The sequence below is a fragment of the Vespula vulgaris genome, chromosome 6 (assembly GCF_905475345.1).
Source record: "Vespula vulgaris chromosome 6, iyVesVulg1.1, whole genome shotgun sequence".
Lineage (NCBI taxonomy): Eukaryota > Metazoa > Arthropoda > Insecta > Hymenoptera > Vespidae > Vespula > Vespula vulgaris.
In genome coordinates, this window is record NC_066591.1 from 4,425,767 (window position 1) to 4,448,637 (window position 22,871).

Sequence of the window (22,871 nt, forward strand, 5' to 3'; positions counted from 1 at the left end):
ATGAAGCGTAAATATTCCTATATCCGAATCTCAAGAATATATGTATGTATCTAGAGAAAGAAAGACCATCTTACGTCGTCGCCTTTTTTTCTTTCCTTTTTCAAATAAGAATAGAGGTGTGTAACCCACGCGAGAGACGTGCAATTCTTTGTGAGAAAATATTCCTTATATAATCAGGATCGAAGTAGTCGGTTCTCTGGTCGTCGTGCCCACGCGCCTTTAATACCACGATAGTCAGTATATTCGTGTATACACGAATCTATATATCTACTTACGAATGTATTCGTAGTTCGTACGATTGTGCCACTACCTTGTTCTTTGCAAAGTAGTAGGAAACAGCGAAACGGCAAGCGAACGCTGATCGCTATTTAGATATACGAAAGTAACCGTGACGATCACCACGGTAGGAGGTTACACGACTTCTCTCTTTTTTTTCTTTTTTTTTTAACTCGAACGTTTTACGAGAATAATCAAATCAAAGTTTGAATTATTCCTGTTACTAAGAGCAGGTTGTTGCATATCCGGTCTCGTATTACCGATTTAAAGGGATTTTAGGGGTCGAAACAACCTTTGCTCGGACACAAGCGATATATAGATACTACACTATACTATATACATACACGTTGTGGTCTAAGGGCTGCTCTTATAAGGGGTGAGGGGTTGGCCAGTAAATTAATTACAGCTTAAAACATCGTTAGGATATATGCCACGCAGCCGGCGTGGGTTTGGTTATTAGCGCAGTATATCATACTCGTTCTTCTACGTTTTCCCTTACACCACCCCCTCCCACTTCCCCACCTCTCAGGCATACCCTACTCTCGCTTTTCTCTTTCTCTCCTTCTCTTTTTCCCTCGTCCAGCGATTCCTGTTTCTCCGTTTACTTCTTTCTCTTTCTGTTTTTTGTGATTGCTTTTCATCTCTTCCCTCTTTACTGGGTGTATCGTCGACTTTAGATTTATATCCACGGTTTTAGAATCGCGTTCGTAACCGCGTTACGAAATAATTTCGCTTTTTTTTTTTTTCTTTTTTCTTTTTGGGAACCTCGTTGAGACATATACGAACACACACATACACACATATATACACGAGGAAGTCTGCGGGATCGTTCGTTAGATCGCCAAACTCATTTGCGGTCCTCCAACTCATTTACCTACCCCTTTTAGTACTTCCTCTTTTTCTCTCTCTTTTTCTTTTTTATTGTCATTCTTTCTCTCTTTTTTTTCTCTCTTTCTTTCTCTTTATATATATATATATATATATATATATATATATATATATATATGTATATATGTATGTATTTTTTTCTTTTATTTTTACTATCGAATTTCATCCAATAATCTTGTAATTAGACTTGAAATTGCGGATTATATCTCTTCGTCCTTTTCTCTCTTCCATTGGATCACGGTATATACCGATTTTGTATGGTGACATATACGAGGGAGTGAAAATTGTGAAATATCGTTAATAACGTAGTAGTGGCAATCGCAGATATTGGGAAATGGTCGTTAATGTTCGTAAGTAGAAAAATCGTTTGGTCGGTTTAAATTACATACGTTTGCCATTAAAGGCGGTTATGATCGAGGATTAACATGGCTTTTGTCACGCGTCGTTTGCTATCTGACTTCCGTCGATTTATATTCTTCCGTAAACAAGTTCAGACATCGTGCATCGAGTTATTAGCTATTAAACATTTGAAAGGATATACAATTTTTCTATCGTTCTATTTAATGATAAATCATTAATAATAATTTTATGTCGATCGAACGATAGAAATGTAAATAATATTCGATCGGATGATCGAGATTTAAAACGATAAAGTTAATCGATGATATAGATAATTTCTTCTTCTCAACACGCTTTTCTAATGGAAACAATTTACAGAAGCTTATAAATTACTTAATTGAATTTAAGTTAACAATGATACGTTTTTATATACTATTAGAAAATAAATAAGGAAATTATTCTTGAATTTTAATCGACGATTGTAGACGTGTAAAGAATTATCTGATACACGAGTGAATTAATTTCAATCGTTTTTCGTAAGATTAATATCGTCTGAGTGAATAGAGATAAAGCTAATTAGCTATTTTAACGAGTTAGCTCAAGAGATGGCGAGGGAAATGAGAAAGAAAATGGAAGAGAGAGAAAAAGAGAGAGAGAGAGAGAGAGAAACAGAAATTAACTTCAACGTGTCGGTAACTTTTGTCAGTAAACGTTTAAGCTCGTAGCGTAGATTAACATCCGGAAATTTAACATCCGTTAGCATACGTCGTGAATAATTTAGTTTTGGGTTATGAGATAAATATATATTTAAAAGAGCTTTAAATGGTGTTCATCAACTATTTTGCTAGATCTAGCGGTAGTTTTTAAATTTGCGTTTAGGTTTATGCGCGTGCGCGCATACGATGAGAAATCCCACGAATAAGAGATATATACTTACTTGCTTTCTTTCTTACTTACTTACTTACTTACTTACTTACTTACTTACTTTCTGCCGATGGCGTGAGAACGTACTACTCTTCTGTATTTTAACGAGCACACAGCACACATCCAGATAAAAGCATCTCGTCTTATGTCAATGTGTATGTGTGTTTGCGTGTATTTGTGTGTGTATGTATTTATATATTTTTTGTCGTTCGCGGATAATCGCCCGTTCTCTACCACAGGTTGGTTGCTTTCACTTTAAGCTCGATTCACGTTAACTGCACGTTAGCGTGCGTGCGTCAGAGAGTAGAGATTAAAATCCTTTAAACTGCATTCACTACGTGCGACGATCGAGAAACGAATGAGACACGAGTGACGATTCCACGTCGATTTTCATTAACTCGCACGTCAAAACTTCTTTATAACGTGTGACCTTTTCAAATCGGAAACGATTAATGTTAACGTCGACGGAACAATTTCATGAAATATTGTTACCTTTAATAAACTCTTTCTCTCTATCTATATATAATATATATATTTTTTTTATATATACATATCGACACATGTATGTGAATTAAGTAACTCGATTATAGTTTTATTTTTATTTTTTCTTAGATGTTATATCTATTTTAATTTGATTCAATGATAGTTTAAATGATATATTTAAACGAATTTATCTTATTTCATGTTCATGTTATAAAAACCAATGATTTATCGAACGACTTAATTCTTTTTTTAATCTTAGTTTTTATCCTTTAATTATAGCTGTTATCAATAAGCAATTTTATGATATCTTAAGATGCGGGTATCATTTATCGACAATTTCATTGGTTCCGTTTACGTCGTATTATCTTTCAAGTCTATCCCGAAATTACTTTTTCATTTATTTTATTCATTCAATAATTCGTTTCATTTATTTTACTTTTTGTTTCTTTAACTTTTAATATTTTTGATATCTCAGATTCTTTTTTTTTTTTTTAATAATCACAGCAGCTTATCGAAATATTTTTAATTAAAATGTTGAGAAATAAAAAAGTATATAAATATTATTATAATAAAAACAGATTATTTGTGCATTTTAAAACGACATAAATATAATCGTAGATTACGAAAAAATTAAAAGATTACAAAAAAGAAATAAAAAAAATAAATAAATAGCATACACACACACATACACACACACACACACAAGGTACATCCAGTAGATGGAAAATTTCTCAGAAGGATCGTAGTTTATCGATGAATGGGAAGTAAAATCATGGTAGCTGGATGTTAGACAGTGATCAAGGGTCTCATTGGTCAGACAGCTATAGAAAAATTTACTATATACGCGCATACGTAAGTAAGCACATACGTATATACATATATACGTACATATATACATGCGTACTTACGCAAAACGTAAGATAAATCTATCCTCGAAGAGTGATCGAGATCGAGGGATAAATTCGACGTGTACTATCGAGAAACGCGTTCGCGTATATCCCAACGAAGGACAAGTTTCCGATGGCGATACGCACTAATCCTCTTTGTTCGATCCTTTCGCGTTGAAACATAAAATATTTTCTCACGATTTGTCTTAGATAAACAAACGATATGTTATTATTTTTAATTTGATTATCTATATTCTTATCTCATTGTAAGAAAGGTGTAAATTTTTTATTAAAGAAAACAATCTTTCCTTTTGTAGAATTTATCTTTCTTTAACATTAATTTATATATATATATATATATATATATATATATATATATATATAATTTAAATAAAATTATAATTAATAATTAAAAAATATTTATTAAAAGATGTGTTAGTACATATATATATGTGTGTGTGTATATATATATATATGATTGTTTAACGACCTGATATAAACTGATAGATACATTACGTACTGGCATCGAAAGATAAAAAAAATATTTATCATTAAACTTTGATCAAGATTTTTTTAACAACATTCTTCTAACTCCCACTCTTGATCTTTTTTTAAGAGATAAATACTTAGAAAATAGAAAAACTTGTACAACGGTGTTTATTTCTCCGAGCCGAGTTGAAACATGTGAGAACGTGAATTGTTCAATGGTGTTGGTCGTGATGAATGTAAAGTTCTTCTATCTTATATCTCGAAAGAAAGAAGTCTGTGGAAATCGACTTGTAGTAACATTGGTTTGTCGAGGTCGCTCAAGGCTTGCTATGTCCGTTCACTATCTCTTCCTCTCTCACTTCCACTCTCTCTTTCTCTCTCTCTCTCTCTCTCTCTCTCTCTTTCTCTCTATGTGTTTCTCAATGTTCTCCTTTTCTTTTTCTTCTTCTTTTTCTTCTTTTTCTTCTTCACCCTCGCGCGTCCTTGCTCAAGCAAACGATATCGAATTTCACGTGTATACCTAGGAATGCGGTTCCCGCGTTACACGTAATCCTATCCGTTGTTCACGCACGAAAGATTTGCCAGTAGCAACTCTAGACCAGAGTGGAAATTTTGTATTAGAGACGAGAGAAACTTATGTGTTTACGGTAAGAACGATCTCATCTGTAACTATGATGCTTGGTCGTCCGTCAATGGCGGCACGCCATTCCTTTCGAGAAATTCGTCTCGGATTACGTGAGAACTCACGAGAGAAATCGTTGAAGCACGACGATTGACAAATAACTTTATTACGATCGTAATCATTTTTTATTCTTTTTATATTAGATATACTTGCTATCTTATGTTTTTAAGTACGATTGAGCTTCCGTGATTGAATATTTACAGTAACGATATTTATAATCTTAGATTTTTGTTAAAATATAGAAAAACACATTTTTTTATATATATATTTATTTTTTTCAAAGTAATATATCAAGCACTTCATGTTACTTCGAATCATATGTGAATATACGAAAGAAAATTTTTTCATCCCGGTCGTGTTCGTTAACTAAAAAAGAAAATAGCGAACAAAAAAAGAAATAACGTAGTAAAATAGTTAGGAATATTTTTTGAGATGATTGTAATGAATGACAGAAATATAATGCTTTTCGTGTTGTTAATAAAATAGAAAATAATAAACGTTCGGAATTGATACAGGTCCTTCAAAAAAAAAAAAAAAAGGATGGACAAGACAATCTGCAGTGCGAAGTTATCGTGGATCGATCGTTCAATCAGGGCGCGTAATTTAAATCCTGCGAGAAGTGAAAAACAAGGGTGATCTTACTATCTTCCAATGCCATTTCCTTCGAATGATCTTTCCATTTGGTAGGCTCGATCTTCGTAGACGTCTCTGTTGCGATTCTAGCTCGTTTTTTACTCCAAGTAATTTTTAGGGTGACGAACGGAGCGTGACCATCGTGGTGAGGGGGTAAGGGGTAGGTGTGGGTGGTGGAAGAAGGGTAGAAAGAGTAGTTTCTCGCGAGGAAAGATCGAGTACCCACTACTTTTGCACCCCCTTCTTTCTGCGACAAGAAAAACTTTTTCTTTACGCTTCCACCCCCCTTTACCCCTCGATCTTCAACTCCGTCTCTTTCATCTTTCTTACCTTCAATTCGAAAACGTCGATTTTGTTTTTTATCTTTCGTTCTTGCTTTTCTTTTCTTTTCTTTTCTTTCTTTCTTTCTTTCTTTCTTTCCTTATTTTTTGTTATTTATTATTTTTCTTTCACTTTCCTTTCGTTTTTTTTTGATTATTATTCTTTTTCTTTTTCTTTTTTTTTTATCTAATATCACCAAAATATTAATCGAATTCGTATGAAAAATACTTTGTATCTTCTTTTCTCGGAGCCAATTTGCACGTAAAAAAAGATTTTATCACATATTTCAGTAGTTATTACGTGACTCGGGTTCTTCCGCCCAATTTCTCTCTTTCTTTCTCTTTTTCTCTATTTTTTCTTTCTTTTCTTACTTCGATCCCAGACGAACTAACGTTGGTTTTTCCTCACGAAATTCGAAGAAAGACGAAATATTCGAGCTTTCAAGGAGAGGGTGACGGACCGACTCGAAGCGGAAAGTGAGTTTTCCACGGTACCTTCCTTTCGTATTTCCTTCCTCGCTGACACGACGAAGAATATTCTGTGTCTCTTTTTCTTTCTCTTAGACACACAAACACATAGACATAAACATACATATATAAAGACATAGTCAGAGTTTTATTCGTATTAGTAGGAAATGGAAAGATACACACATATATATATTAGCGAGGTACAGACGAAATTCGTATATCTTCCACTATGGTGAGCACCACTCCGTAGCTTCAACGATAAGTTCGTTAGGAAGAGACCTGTGTGTTCTTCTCTCTCATTCTTTCTCTTCTTCTTCCTTCCGAGACCTCTCTGTTCCTTCCTTTCTCTCTCTCTTTCTTTCTCTTCCTCTTCCTCTTCCTCTTCCTCTTCCTCTCTCTTTCTCTTTCTCTTCCTTCCTTCGTTCTTTCCTTTCTACAGAACATAGTCCCGAAGGACGAAGGGTCCTTCGAAATCTCACGAGGCGTTGTTTCTCATTCCCCTTCGTGTTTCCTTTCGTCGACAGTCCTTTACTTTCGTCATCGTCTTTAATATAAACACGAGGTTATTCAGAAAGTTCGCCATAACTTCTAAGTATAATAATATAGCCGTTCTGAATCTTCCACGAGTAGTAATAGCAGTCATAGTAATAATAGTAGTAATAGTAGTAATAGTACTAGTAGTGATATAAAATCGTTAAAGCAAGGATTACATCGTATTATCTCTTTGAAAATCGTCTCGAAGATTTAAGACGACGACTCGTTAGTGTCATGATTTATCGATAACGAAGATGAAATCGGACGAGAGTCTGGCACGAATCAAGGCCGGTTACTTTTAATATCTCTGTCTCTTTTTTAATCTTCTTTTTCTCTTTCTCTCTTTCTTTCTTTCTCGATATCTTTTAAATATAATCATTTCCGATTGAATAGATGAAATAAATGAATGAGTCCGATACGATAAGGTTTTAATAAGATATAGAACTTATTGAAACGTGTTGATTTAATTAAATAATTTGAATAAAATTATATAGTCTCCTCTCTCTCTCTCTCTCTTCCTCTCTTATATGAAGCATATAAATATTTATATATTTCTTGATAATATATTTTCAATTTATAACTATTCCTTTAAAACTTGTTTCATCAATTTAGATGATTCAATTAATAATCTATTACTACAATCGTAACAATTCTATCATTCTCATATTATTTTTTGTTATTTCATATCGATAGTTTTCATATAGGAATTACAATAAATTTTTATCTTCTTTTTGTATCTTTCCAATTGATACGAGAGATCGTTCGGAAAGATCATTCAGTTTCTTCATATAAAATAAGCGCGAACGTAATCTAATTTACTCGTTGGTAAGAAGGTTAATATCATCGATGATTTACCGTGAGCAAGTATATATATATATATATTTCTCTTTTTCTCCTTCTGTTTCTCTCTCTTTCTCTATCTCTCTCTCATAAGCGAGTTGTCGTTAATGCGATACGCGAAGGCATCTCTTGCGATTATCGAGATATCTATCCTCCTCTTTTTAACCGACTGCTTCGCGAACGCGAATGCGACTGCGCTTGGGATTGGATAAGAAAAACGTTAAAAAGAAAAGAAAGCAAAAAGAAAGGTAGGAAGGAAGAAAGAAAGGAAGGAGATATTTCTTGATACGTCGAACGCCTTTGCCCTTCGCTTTCACGATCGATGTCTACGTAACAGAAGCAACAACTAAAGGATATAATACATAGGGTGGCGCACGTAAAGTTTTACGAACATTTTATAATTGAAATCGTTAAAGATTATTAACTTTAAGTCCAGTAATACTCTTCTTTCTTTCTTTCTTTTTTTTTTTTTAATCATTAAATAACGCGATGAAATTAATTTTCTAATGAAAAAGAACTAAAAAAAGTTTATATATATGTGTGTGTGTGCGCGCGTGTGTATGTTTCTAAGATTTCAAGGTGACTTTTGTGTGTTTCTTTTTCTTTTTTATTTTATGCGGAACTGTACGTTTTTATTTAGGTAATATAACCCATCCCGAAACGAATTCATTGGCCATAACACTTTGATCTTTCAAGGTAGTTCAAGGTCAAGTAAAAGAAAGCAAAGGTTCACCTTGAAATCTCGGAAGCACGTCCACCGTACGAGAAGATTTGTGACCACCCTTCAAGATGTCCTCCTTCTTCCTCTTCCTCCTCCTTCTCCTCCTCCTCTCACTTTCCGAAGCAGAATAAGTTTTATTTGGAACATTTTTCAAGACGAGCTGTAGTTTGGGAAGTAATTGCGTGGGAAATTTCTAATGGAATACTTTTTGTGTATGTGTGTGTATATATATATATACGTATTATATCTTAATATATTATTTATAAATCGAGTTAGCCATTCTGTCGGACATAATCGATTTACAAATATTTTTTATTATGACGATTATTCCTCAAATTATTGTATGAAAAATCAATTACTTTGTTGATTATTTTATTATCTCGTAAACGGATGCATAATGGTAATTTTGACAGTAATTAATAGTGATGCATAAGTAATTTTTTATCAGGTATCATATTCATTGCGAATAATCGCTATTATATAAATATGCGAGAAAAAAAAAAAGAAAAAAGATTGTAGGTATTCATTTAAAAAGAATTACGGTGATCTTACTCGAAAAGCTCAAGAGTAGAAAAAAATTTTGTTTACATGCACTTTGTTGACTCAGAGCCGTGCAAATTCCTTTGATTAAACTTTCTTGTAACTTCAACCAGTCGTGAGATATTTACTCGGACATCTATGGGGACAGACATCTTATATATATATATATATATATATATATATATATATATATATATATGTACACGCATACCGGGTGAGTCAGTTAAAATTAAAACTTAAAGTATCTTCGTTGTTTATAAGATTATAAAAAAATGTTCAAGAAAAAAGTATTCACTTGGAAATACTGCGAAAAAAGTAATTTGTTGTCAAGGTCTTGATTTTTTAGATCTCAAGTTCATCTTGACCTCGGTTTATCACTTTGCGATAATAAAATTATCTAGGTCCATTTTAATAAATCTTCAATGACTTATTCGATACGTATGTAATATTTCGTATAATCAGAAAAGAAGTGAAAAGAGTAATTTTCTATTTATATTTTTAAATGAAAGGAGACATAAATTATTTCACATAGAGATCAACATTTTCACACGTTTCGATAGAACATTCGACTTAAAAAACAGAAGCATTTACAAATTGTGATTTGTAATTCAAGAATTTTTGCGCTCAAAGAAAATAAAATAACTTTATAATATTATGGAAGTAATCTTTTACAAGTGTTGCGTTAAAGAAACGCAGTAAAAACACATGTAGGATGCAGTGAAAGGTATGCGAAGATAACTCGTAAAGTTTTTCTCTTTACTATCATCTGTGGTTTTGATAAAATAAGAAATCTAAAATATAATGTTCTCTCTTTCTTTTTGCTTCTTTTTTTTTTTGTTTTAAGAAATAAGACATATAACATGTAATAACTTTTTTATATCCCTTTAATTTTTATTTATTATATTTCATTTATTTCTAACGCTTGAAAACAGTTTTATATGATTCTTGAAAAAAAAAAAACTTTTTTAGTCAAAACGTTTGAACTTATTGTAATCTTAAGATCATTAAAATTTCTAAAATATCTTTCATAAATTTGTTTAAATTCCAAAAATTATCACCACAATGCAATAACGAGAAAGCTCGAAAGTTAGTAATCCGATATCAACATATATATTCTATGTTTACATACGTATATACGTAAAGATGTATAATAACATTACGAATACGTAGACCTCTGTGTACATGTACGTGTGTATATTTGTTATGAAAGGAGGATAGCCAATGAATGCGACGTTACTCTCTAGAAGTCGATCGAAGCCGGCAGAGTCAACAGTTACAGCAGCAGAGCAACAGCAACAGTCGCTGTACCAGGATGGATCGCCGATCAAATTGCTCGCGTTTTACAGTGGAGGTTCTTGATACGGACGTTCTGCAAGTAAAGAGAAAGAGAGAGAGACAGAGACAGAGACAGAGAGAGAGAGAGAGAGAGAAAGAGAGCTGTGCAGAGAGAGGACGACTGGTCGGACAAAAAACGTGGCCGGTCGACAGGCAACCAACCGGCCTCTCTTGCGAACACCGGCCAGGAACCTTGCTCTGGAGATCGTGGTACCTTCTCTCGAGGATCTCCCATTCCGAAGAATAAACTCGACTCCGGGAAAGGAGTCGTTCTGCTTGAATACCGTCTTTTCTTCATAACCAAGTTCTCCCTCTTCTCTTTCTTTTCTTCTGTCTCTCTTTTCCTTTTTCTCTTTCTTCACTATCTTCTCTATTCTCTCCCTGTCTCTCTCTTTCTTTTTTTCGTCTATTTTCGAAAAGAAAAATAATTGTTCTCTTTCTAATTCGGCTTTCTTATTTTCTTTACAGAAATTATCTAAAATGATCGATGAGAAGTGAAAGAAATCGTTCCTACGTTAGAAAGTATATCTGATCTGTGTTAAGTTTCTTTCTCTCTTTTTGTTCGCTTAGAAGTAATCTTTATTGTAAGATTTGAACGTTCTTATTTACAGTATGGAATCGTTCGAGGAATCTACGAAAAAAAAGAAAGAGAGAAACAGAGAGAGAGAGAGAGAGAGAGCTCGCGTCTCATCGAAAAATATTGTCTGATTCTTATCAAACAACTCTGACTTCATGAATGAATATGTTCGACGTTGGAACGTTGTTTTCTTTCTTTCTTTCTTTCTCGAAGATTCACTGTGTTCATTGGTGTCATCGTTTTTATCGTTCCAAGAAATCGATCGAAGAAATAAAATAGATTTATTAAGAAAATCCGTGCTAAGAAAAATCTTCCATAGAATCGAATCGACGCTTTACCACGGCGTGACATCGAAGAGCCATAAGTTTTTTCTCGATCGTTTGGTAACCGGTTAACGACCGAGGAGCTCTACTTTGTTCACTTCTATGCGCTTCGAGAAGCCTACCGGACCGGTTCTGTTTCCACGTATCCTTAGATTTTAACATGAAAACGAGTCTCCCTGTTAATTTCAACAAAACGAGTCTAATGCGAATAATGCGACCATAATTATTAATTATCTTCTACATTACCTCGTATTCGATAGAATCGAATTATCTTTAAAAGAAAAAGAGAGACAGACAGACAGACAGACAGACAGATAGAGAGAAAAAGAGAGAGAGAGAGAGAAAGTATCGAGATAAACTTTCAACACCATTTCCGAGATATAAATATCGTTAAGTTTTTATCGAACAAAAATTTTCTTTATTATTCGTTCTTATCATCCAATTTAGACAAAAGAGCGAGCGGACGAAACGAGCGAGCAAGCGAGAGAGAAAATGAACGTCGAGATCATTTTGAAAATATATCATTTAGATTCGATCGAACGAAAATTTTCTCCCTCTCGCACAACCCACACAATCACACATCTACGCTCACAGGTTTACTTACATCTACAAGCTTATACGTAATCGCGCGCTTATACACACACGCATACACTTTTCCTATCTTCCAATTTAAGCTAAAGAGAGAAAGAGAGAAAGAATGGAAGAAAGGAAGAAAGAAAGAAAGAAAGAAAGAGATAGTGGCTCGTTTTCGGATCGATCGGTCGAGCCAATCGGGTGCCAAGAGGAATGAGGATACGGACGAGTGCGATTTACGAGCGTGCAGGCTTAAAGCTCGCTCTGAAGATCCTCCTCTTTCAGGTAGCTCTTTACTTACGCAAGGAACACCCACACCCAATCGTCCTCTCTTTCTCTCTTTCTGTTACTTTGAATCTCTTCCTACGAAGTAGTCTTACTCTGTCGTCGAAGCTCCCCTCCGACGATAAACCCTCTCATCGGTGACGGGCTTATCGTCTCGAATTATCTGGAAAGCCACGCCAAACTGTGAAAGTGGTGGTGGGGTGCTAGAAGGGTGGAAGCAAGAGGGATAGCTAGTGTACTGCTACGTAAGAGAAACGTTCGACTTTCTTCACCCTTCTTGGTTATAAAACGAGATTCTTCGTTCTTAGGGCATATTGCTCTCGTTTCACTAACACTTCGTAATCGTCCATCACGTTCTTCTTTCAACTTCTCCTCTTCGATAAACCTGAGTGTGTTCGTACGTTCGCTTTTGACTTTTTTTTCTTTTTCTTTTTTCCTTTTTTAATTTTGTTTTATTTTTTTGTCTTCTTTTTTATTTATTTTCTTTTTCTTTCCTCTCTTTCTTTTTTTTTTCTTTTTCTTCGTATAACATCACATATTTCTAACGCATTGCTCGCAGATCCGAACAATTTTCTTACTTATTGTAGTTTCTTATATTATTTCTAGATAACTACGTAATTATTATGTATCGGTATCTAATTATATCGGGATATATAGTTACAGGTAGGGTTTAGATCAGAAGCGTTAAATATATCAAGTTTGCTCGATAGATCACTTGATATTCATCATAATAAAAATGTAACTAAATATAGCTAATATATAATATGAAAAAGAGAGAGAGAGAGAGAGAGAGAGAGAGAGAGAGAGAGAGAGAGAGAGAGAGAGAATGCAGGTAGGAAAAATCTTGTGGTTTGTATTGCGTTAATATAAATGCGTTAAATGTAAAAATCAAACTGTTTTTTATCCAATTAAAATGATTGAACGTTCGATGGAATATATTGGAACGATCGAATTCAATTTATTAACGCGAGAAGATGAATTAATTTATTGGAAAAAAAAGAAAGAAAAAAAAAGGGGAAAAAAGATACCATTTTAAGAATTTCCAGCGGTGTACCGATGCATTTCGAAACTAATTTGCCGGTCGTAGCCATTAACGAGTGGTTCGAATTATCAGAAAGGATTTCACCTTGAATGCAGGTTAATGTCGAGGAGAATGATTAATCATCGGCAACAACTATTCAACGGGTTGTTGGTCATCTCGTTGTTAGTTAAGTACGTGTGCCAGTGCCATTTTTATGAAATTTCTTTGAGTAGAAAATAAAGAAAACAAGAAAGGAAGAAAAAGAAAGAAATAAAAAAAGAAAACAAGTGTATTTAACCGTCGCCATTGATCATCGAGTAATGAGAATGAGATAGAAATTGTGAAAGAGTAAGTCGATAATTCATTCGCTATAATAACAGTGCGGCATAGTCTCGTGTTCTCGTCAAAACTTTCTTTAGCCGATGGGTATAGATATATCATGAAAAGTGCGTGAGAAATATGGCGAAGTGGGAACAGAAGGAGAGAGAAAGAGAAAAAGAGGGAGAAGGAGAAGAGGGAGGAAGAGAAGGGGGAGGAAGAGAAGGGGGAGAAAGCATGGTCCCGTCCCGGACGGCCAAGTTTTCCGTTTAATAAGTCGCTGCAATTTTTCACCCTTCCTGGCTACCCCGCACTGTGTGCTCTCTCACGGGCCGAGGGGCAGAGAATTTCCTCCCTCGAGAGGTCGAGAGTCCAACCTCTCCCCTCAACTTCCCTAACCCCTCCCCACTCTACTCTCTTTTCTCTTTCTCTATATCTTTCGAAGGGTCGAAACGAGCTCAGCCGCGTCAAACTCGCGTTAAACTCATTCACGTCTGGTTTGAGAAATAAAGCCGACTTATGACAAAAGTGTCTGTGGGTTTCTTTATTCGTATATGTATGTAGAATATATATATATAGAAAAAAAAGAAAAGAAAAAAGAAAAAAAATCTTATCCTCGTGATACGTCAAAGTAATCGTTTTTATTAGTTGAACTAGTATCTCGTTTATCTCTAGTGATATTTCGTTCGTGTTTCGGAATCGATCGATAATCAAGAAGAAGAAGAAGAAGAAGCGGTATAAGAGAAAGGCAGAAGAGAAAGTTACTATCACAGAAATCGATTCGTGATGGAAAAGACAAAATGAGACGAAAGAAAAGAGAGAGAGAAACAAAAAGAAAGAGAAATATATATATATATATATGTATAAGAGAATCGAGAGGGAGTATTCGGAGTGGAACGCTAAATTAAAGGGCGTCGCGGACAAAGGCGGATGTGCCTCGAGAGCAAAACAGCCGCGAATAGGTAACCTATATAGGTAAGCAAGGGGTGTCTACGTTTGGCTCTTCTTCTCTGGATCAAAGCACAATTCTCTCTCTCTTCCTCCCTTTCTCCTTCCCTCTCTCTTTCTCTCTCTATCTATCTCTCTATCTCTCTATCTCTCATCCTACCTCGACTCCTCCGACAGGAATAGAGATGGAAAGCGAGATTCGCGGTGAATTTCAATGGGCTCCGGGCGTGTTCGTGCCTGGAAAACCATTTTCGGTGAAGGGTGGTAGGGTGGGGGAAGGGATGAGAAGAGTGGCGGGAAGGAACGGGTATGGGGTATTGCTTGGTTGTGCATACACCATCACGAGCCACGTAACGATAGTGGAAGGAACAGGTGACTTTGGATAAGGGTTTAGGTCTTCGTCTTGGCTTTAGCGAAGAAATGATCGAAAGTTCGCTGCTATATCATAACCAGTAGAGTAGTAGTAGTAGTAGTAGTAGTAGTAGTAGGGAGAAGGGAGAAGAGAGAAGTAAAAGTGAGGAAACTTGATAGAAGGAAAGGGAAAAGGAAAAAGTGACTGTACGTGTGTATATACGTGTGAGTTAACATTGTCAATATAGAAAAGTGAACTTTCGTGACTTGAGGCAATCGATTACTGTCAAGTTTAGCAACTGTAATGATTCCTTCGGGCAACGATGATCTCTCTCTCGCTCTTCCTTCTTTCGATACTATTGATCACATACATACTAGAATTACGATCGATCGACATACCTTACAATTTACGTTTCGTTTCGATAGTTGGTTCATCGAGTATACATTGAAATGAAAATCAAAGGCTCTGGTGAACCCGAATGATAACAATATAATCGTAAATCGTGCGGTAAACCATTCAATACGATGATCGTAGATACTTCTACTAGATCGATGAGAAAGAGAAAAAGATAGATAAATAGATAGCTAGATAAATAGATAGAGGGAAGGATGAGAATCATTAAGAACCCCATAGAGAAGGGGTAAAAGCTACTCCCGTAATCACTTGTACCAACACAAACCGTCATAGTAAAGTCGAACGTCTTAAACGTGTGTGAGCGTAGTTCCCTCCGCGAAGTGTATCGCGAAACGTTCGGCTGTAGGTGACGGCGTAGAACGAATAACAAGGCACCCCTAAGCAGGTTTACCATAAGAATGGTCCCCATTATCCCATAGATCCGCGCCGGGAGATATTCCGAGTTGAGAATAGCCGAAGCCGGCTAAGGGGCTGGTGACAGATGCTCTGTATGCAAATTTCCCCGAGAACCCGTGAAAACCCCATAACACATAGAGACCGTCCTCCTCTTGTGGATATATCCTTCTTCCTCACCTTTACCTTCTCCTTCTTCTCCTCCTTATTCTTCTTCTTATTCTTATTCTACTACTCTTCTCTACATCTTCCTCTACTTTCCATTGGCTTCTCCATCATGAATTCAGCAACCCCTGCCAAGTTCCTTCACCGTGATAAAGACTTTTCTTCCTCTCTCTTTCTCTCTTTCTCCCTTTATCTCTCTCTCTCTCTCTCTCTCTCTTTCTCTCTCCCATACTTTGTCTTTTTCTTTTTCTTTTCATCTTCGTCTTCTTATTTTCTTCCAAGCCACTCTCTTTGTCTTTCCATCTCTATCTCTTTCTCTCTCTGTCCCTGGCTGTCTCTCTTGCTGTCTCTATCTGAGAGTAGGTATCTTCTCGACGTCGAGGCCGAGTCTCGAAGGTCATAGAACTCTTCATCGACTACGCGCTCGGAACAAAGGGAAAAGGGGAGGGAATTTTCTTCGGAGGGATGGGATAGGCGTTAATTGAAAGGAGGCAAGCCTCTGCTAGAAGATTTCGCCGTTCCTGAGCGAGAAGAAACGTCCGGCGCCAATTTCCTCGACTCTCGTGAGAGGGGTTCGATCTCTCTTCTTCTTGTTCTTGTTCTTGTTCTTCTTTTTCTTCTTCTTCTTCGTTTTAGTCTTCGTATCCGTCTTTGTTATGTTTCCCGTGCGTTTTCCTTTTAGAAGGTAACTTAGTCCCGAAGGATTCGAAATCATGTTCGAGAAACGTGACCGAGAACATGGTATCGTTCTCTTCAATTTTCCTTTTTTTTTTTTTTTTTTGATTCGTTAAAAATAAGTTCATCAAAATGGATACAATATCATTTCCAATTTTGATCCTTCGAATAATTTTATTATCTCATGTGTTTGAGAAGAAAAGGGACGATATTTATTTCGTTTTTATGTCAATCTTTCGAAGCATCGTTATATCGATCGTAGGATATTTTTACAAGTGTTTTTTTTTTTTTTAAGTTAGTTCAAGCGCTTTTTGTTTTACTGTTCAGTTTTCTTTTTCTTTTTGCTTTTTCTTGTACGTGGTATTGAGATTTCTTCAGAATCCTGATGCTATTTTTAGAATAGATAAAAAAACAAAAAGAGAGAGAAATGCGATCTTTGAAAAGCAATAATTGTATAAATATGTCTATTGTACTTAATTGCATTGAAACGAAAATTAAGTAGTAAGAACTGAGGGACTAAGTAGTCAGCCGAGGAAGGAGAGACAGTAAAGAGTCTCGACGTCGACCGAGCATATATACATATATACATTAATACATACGTACATGCATGTAAATCGAAAAGTAGTATAATAAGTAGTCAAAGTATAAATCAGAGACAGTGTATTTTACATAATCTAAGCATTCGTACCATACCACGTTCTTTCTGACAAAAAACAATATGTCAAAGGAAAAAAAGCATGATTCAATTACTAGAGAGTGTTCGATGGAAATATCGTGATTACCACATAATTATTTTAAACAATTATTATCGTTGAAATTATCAGGATTATCGACGTTTTTCTTTTCTTTTATTTATTTATTTTTTAACAAATAAATCAATACATCCATTCTCATGTTAGATGAAATATTCTATATTATTATACATGTATATTCTTTTTAATTTAATTTTTCACTAATATACCGATAGTATAGCGATTATATCCTCGTGATAGTTAAAACAAACTTTCTTGGGTCCTGAATAAGCTCGGAGCTTTCATATCGTTCGGACGATACTTAACTCGAAAGTGGTGCTTTAAACTGTGAAAGCGTACGAGTAAGGAAAATGGAAGGGGAGTATCGAACGGGAGGTATACCCTCAAATTAATTTAATTAGCGGTTGTGTGGCCTAACCCCCAAAACTTCAGTCAAACGCTCGTTAATCGCACCTGTCGTTTATACCATTGTCGTCTACCGAGATTTCTCCACCGATTACTTATCGACGTTACTGGACAAATTTAGAATAATAAAAATTCGAAATTTGGATAATATTACTTTCCGCGATATAATACAATCGATTATAATAATCGTCGTTAAAACGAGTTCAGATATAAAACCAATGTTAATTACAATTTTAATCGGACACGTATTAGATACCAGACATAAATTAATTAAACAGATATTACAATTATTAAATAAATTTAATATAATCAATATATGTGAATATTAATTCATTCAGTTCATCTATAAATTATTACTATATAACATATTCATATACTCCTATCATTACTGATATCATATATAATATATTCATATACTATTATATATATATTATATTTAATAATGTTGATACGGTATTCATATTTCTTGATTCTTGATGTTATGTCAATTTAATCTATGCAAATCATGGGATGATATTGATAAAAGGCAACTTTTCTGTCAGCAGAATTTTTTTTTTTCTTTTCTTTTTATCCCTCTTTTCCACGAAATCTGAGATTTTCGGTCGTGAAAGCTCATAGAATTTATACACACATACATACATATATATATATATTCTTTTTCGAGTCGGACAGTCGCTTTCGAATTTCCATTTCCCAAAGTGTCGCGCACTCGAGTGTCTGGAAGGATGCCACGGGAAAAAAGTATGATTGTGCGTGGCTACGGAGAAAGCACGTTGAAGAACGTGGGTGGTGGGACAGAGTGTGTTTGTGTTAGTGCTGGATAACGCGTTGGTGAGCACATAAAACACAAGGAGAAGCGAACGACAGAGAACGAGAAAAGGACAGAGAGAATAAATGCGAAGAGAAAGGATAGCTGCGAAATGGTCTCTCGACTTAATATAGCGAGAGAGTGACGCGGCTCTTGAGGGCCGCGGATGAAATTTCATCGCGGGAATTCAATTAAAAGTAATATGGCGTGGGGCTCTGCTTGTCAAGAATGAACAAAAAAAAAAAAATAGAAGAAAAAAGATGATAAAAAGAACAAGGAAAAAAAAATTTGTTTAAGAATTAAAAAGTACCACCAATGGACAGTGATGAACGAATAAATAAATGGATTTGTGTTCGCATTTTTTCACTTCATTGCGAATATCGAGACTTCATTCTATATTGGTATCGCATATTTTCTAAAAAAAAAAAAAGAGTAATAAATAAAAAAAAGTACTTGAAATAAATGGGATGGGTTAAGAGCGTGGGAGGGCGAGGGGGTGGAGACAAATTATTCGATTGTAAGCATCAAAAAATAAAATACAAATTTTCTTGAATATATTTTTTTCTTGATCAAATACTTTTTGAAAGTACTTTTTTTTATTTAATTTGTTATATTATTATATTTTATTATATATTATTTTATATATATATATACGTGCGCGCGTTTGTGTGTGTGTGTATAAAAACAAGAAATTTTATTCACAAATACATTGATTATTTCAGATTAATAGACATTTTTAGGGGCTCCTAAAATAAACTTCTTTGAAGCGAACGAACAATCGATAGGTTTCGAAGGATATTTTCGAAGTCTTGAAAAAGCTTCTCGAAACGACTTCTTGTTGTTCAAAAGGGGCAATTAAGAAACGTTCGAGAAGGGTAACATGGTTGGGTATTTTCTAACTCGGTTGAGGGACTCTCAATGACGTAGGCAGAAAATTCGTATCGATGATGGTAGGGTACAGGGGTGGAGGGGTGGATGTAGTGGGATATAGAAGAGGGAGGGAGGGAGGGGTGATGTTGTGAGCGTGCGTAAATTTTCGCTCGGCGAACAGCCGGAAAATTCGATCGGAATGCTTTGAATTCTTGTCTCGCGAGACGAACGGTCGAAACGATTCTGGAATACTGATGTGCTTTCTAGGTGTATGTATACGTATTCCAGAAAACGAGAAGAAAAGAAAAGAGAGACAAACAAAAAGAAGAAAAATGAGTATAGAAAAAAACAAAGTCAATGGTTTCTTTATTCTATCGTTTTCCATGATCACGATCACCGCGTTTTTCTACTTCAGGAATATACATACATACATACATATATACATAAATATGTATATATATATATATATATATATATATATATATATATCTAGTAGTGTATTCAGATGTATAAAATATTTTTACTCGCATAATTTTCCTTTCCTTTTCTTTCATTTCCTTAACTTGTTTTTCTGGAATCGTTGAATGCGTAATCGTAAAGAATCATGGCTAAGAATATGGATTATTATCTTTCCTTCATCTTTCCCATCAAAGATGGACTCAACTCAGATCTAAATCCTTCTTCGATTATTGCGAGATGATCGCAAGATTTTCTTCTTATTCTTCTTTTTCGTACGAAACACGAGGGGAAGAGAAAGAAAAAGAAAGAGGGAGAGAGAGTGCGCGTTTCGATTCTTTCCTGATCTTCGGATTTCTTTCGGACATTCGATTTTCATATAACATCGGCGCGGACCTAGAATACTAAAGACCTCGTTGATCTTGTTGATGGAAAAAGACAGAAAAAAAGAAAAAAGGAAAAAAGAGAAAGAAAAATGAAAGAATTTGCGAAGGAGGAACTCCTTTCGAAGATAAAAAGTAACGGTTGAGTGTTTCGTCGGTCCGATAGCTTGGTCGGGAAATGAAACGCTTTTCTGTTTTTCTACACCACCACCCTCATCACCCTCTCCTACTTCTCCTCTCTAACCCTCTCCACCATTCCCCACTTTCTTTTCGTCTTCCCTCTTCATAAGAGTTTAGCGGACGGAAACGGGCCCTTGAAAGTCGTGCTCCTCTTTCCTTTCGTCGTTTATCATGACGACGAAAACGCATCGGGTAATGGAGAAACAGAGCCCCGGCTGACTACGTTTTCGGCGATCGTAGGTGCTTGTAAGCATTCGAAACTTTACTGGAGGCAGGGGAAAAAACAGTACACGGGAATGATAAAAACTTTTAAGGGGGAAATAAGTCTTTTTTTTCCCGCGCGTTAGACGACGATAACATTTCGCTCTCGCTCGGTTTTGATTTTATTTCTTTCTTTTTTATATTTTTATTTCTCGTTTTTGTATATTTGTCTCTTTCTTACTGTCTCTATTTATCTCAAGAAAATAATATAACAAGTAGGAGAAATGACGGTGTATCCAGCGCCTATAGATATGCAACATCTTTTACACGCAAGCGTTCCTGCTTAATACATCGCTGTATAGATAGTTGCCTATCCTCAGGCGTTCAGATATCTCGCTACTCTTTCCTTATATAGATATAATATATATACTCTCATGCATATGCATATTCGATGATCGATTTTATATATATTGAATTTATTATAAAGTGATTAAGTAAACGATGCTCGACTGGTAATATGTTCCAGTAGCTGCAGCGAATTCTTTTCAAAGCGTTTTCGTGCATGAAATCGAGGGAAGAGAGAAGCGTTAGTGGGAGAGGGAGAAGAACTGTGTTAGGATTTATTACAAGTGGAACGCAGCAGGGTCCATTAGAATCAGCGCCTGGGTTGTGCTTGAGACACGGGACATTCGCCTTTTACATATGTGTACATATATGTATATGTATTTCTATATGTGTCTATGTGCATATATGTACACGTGTACGTAATCGAATAGCAAATACTACAACAAGGAACGTAGATAGCGGCACGTATAGCTTGGGTCACAGTTGTGGGATGCCCCCCCTCGACGAGCATACGCCGTAGTATTTTCCATCAGAGCAAATAGAATTTGCGGTCGTTCCGTTGCCCGGCGTATTTCGTTTCTTCGATTCACGCGAAAATGCTTTCCCCGAGTAGATATTATTTTCCTTTACTATTTCTTACTTCGATGACTTTCCATTGTTCGCGAGATTTACAAAATTATCATTGTCAGAACTGTCATATAAGATCGTAAGGAAAACGAACGGGTTGCGATACAATATTGCCTGTGAGATATTTCCCGATAACGTATGATAAATCAATTTCAATGATTACAATAGATTTGAAAAGTTATCAGGAAAAAGTATAGATGAACTATTAATAATTAACAAATACTATTGAGTTACCATATATCAATTAAAAAAAAAAAAAGAGAAAAAATCGAACAAATTTCGAGAAAGATAGAATATGAATAAGAAAGAACAAAAAACGTCAATGATAAAAAAAAAGATATAATATAAACGAATTATATATTATTTTATTATTTTAGATAATATTTATTATAGTGCATATATATTACTGATAGTTTAATGTTAACTTAAACATAAGTAATAGAAAAATAAAGGATCATGAAGAAAAAATAAAGAGAAAAAGACGAGGGAGAGGACGCGTGCTGGCCGGCTTGTGTTCCTGCAGCAGGTGCCACCCCCGGTTTTACGAGCGGTCGCCGAAGGGCAGTATACCGGATGTCGTTTACATCCGAATCGCTCATCGGGGAGAAACTCAGCCGGCAGATAAACTCTAGATTTGCGTCGAGTTGCCGACAACGCAACGCTCGGCCTCGCCTATCTAAAGAAAATATATGCAAAGCCGTGTCGATGCCTTTCGTCCACCATTTACCGTTCGCTCTATTTAAACGATTTTAGGCTCTCCCTTATGCGACTGCACGGATATGAATTGATTTATCCTTTCGTATTATCTTACGGATCTACGTTATTCGTTCGAATGGTTAATAAGAATTTATATTTTTCTACATATCCTCAATTATTTTATAAAGTTACTCTTTTTCTTCTCTTTTTTTTCTTTTTCTTTTTTTTTCATTATATGATATATTAGTAAAATTCTAAATATTTTAATAATCACAACTTATAAATATTACGTAATTAATAATTAATGTTGTAACGAAAAAAATAGTAAATATAGACAGATAGATAGATATTCAATAAATGTCGATAAATTTATTCTTAAAAGATAATTTATTTCGTTTAAGTAAAAGTATACAAATATATTTAAAATTGTTATTCTTACGTATATTAATTCTTTTTTTCTTTCTTGCATACACGTTATGAGAATTATTATTATCTTCATTATTTCTTCACATTATAAAAATTTACTAGGTCGAAAGTCATATATGAAAAGATTTGTATTTGGAATTATCATATTTTTTATATTTGATATTTCTAATATACACGCAAAACAGTGTCTACAAACACAAACACATACATATAAATAGCTTTTTCTACTCAAAACCGAGATGTTCTCGTTATCGACGGCGTTCGTGACAACAACGCGATTCTTTTTTATGGCACTCGGAATTTGAAAGTCTCCGCAACG

The 22,871-nt window shown here is 35.1% G+C and overlaps 1 protein-coding gene across 4 annotated transcripts in view; it reads left to right on the forward strand.

Moving 5' to 3' along the window:
- LOC127064390 (protein prickle-like) overlaps positions 1 to 22,871 on the forward strand; it is an 87,826-nt gene that overhangs the window by 24,393 nt on the left and 40,562 nt on the right. The window lies entirely within an intron of this gene.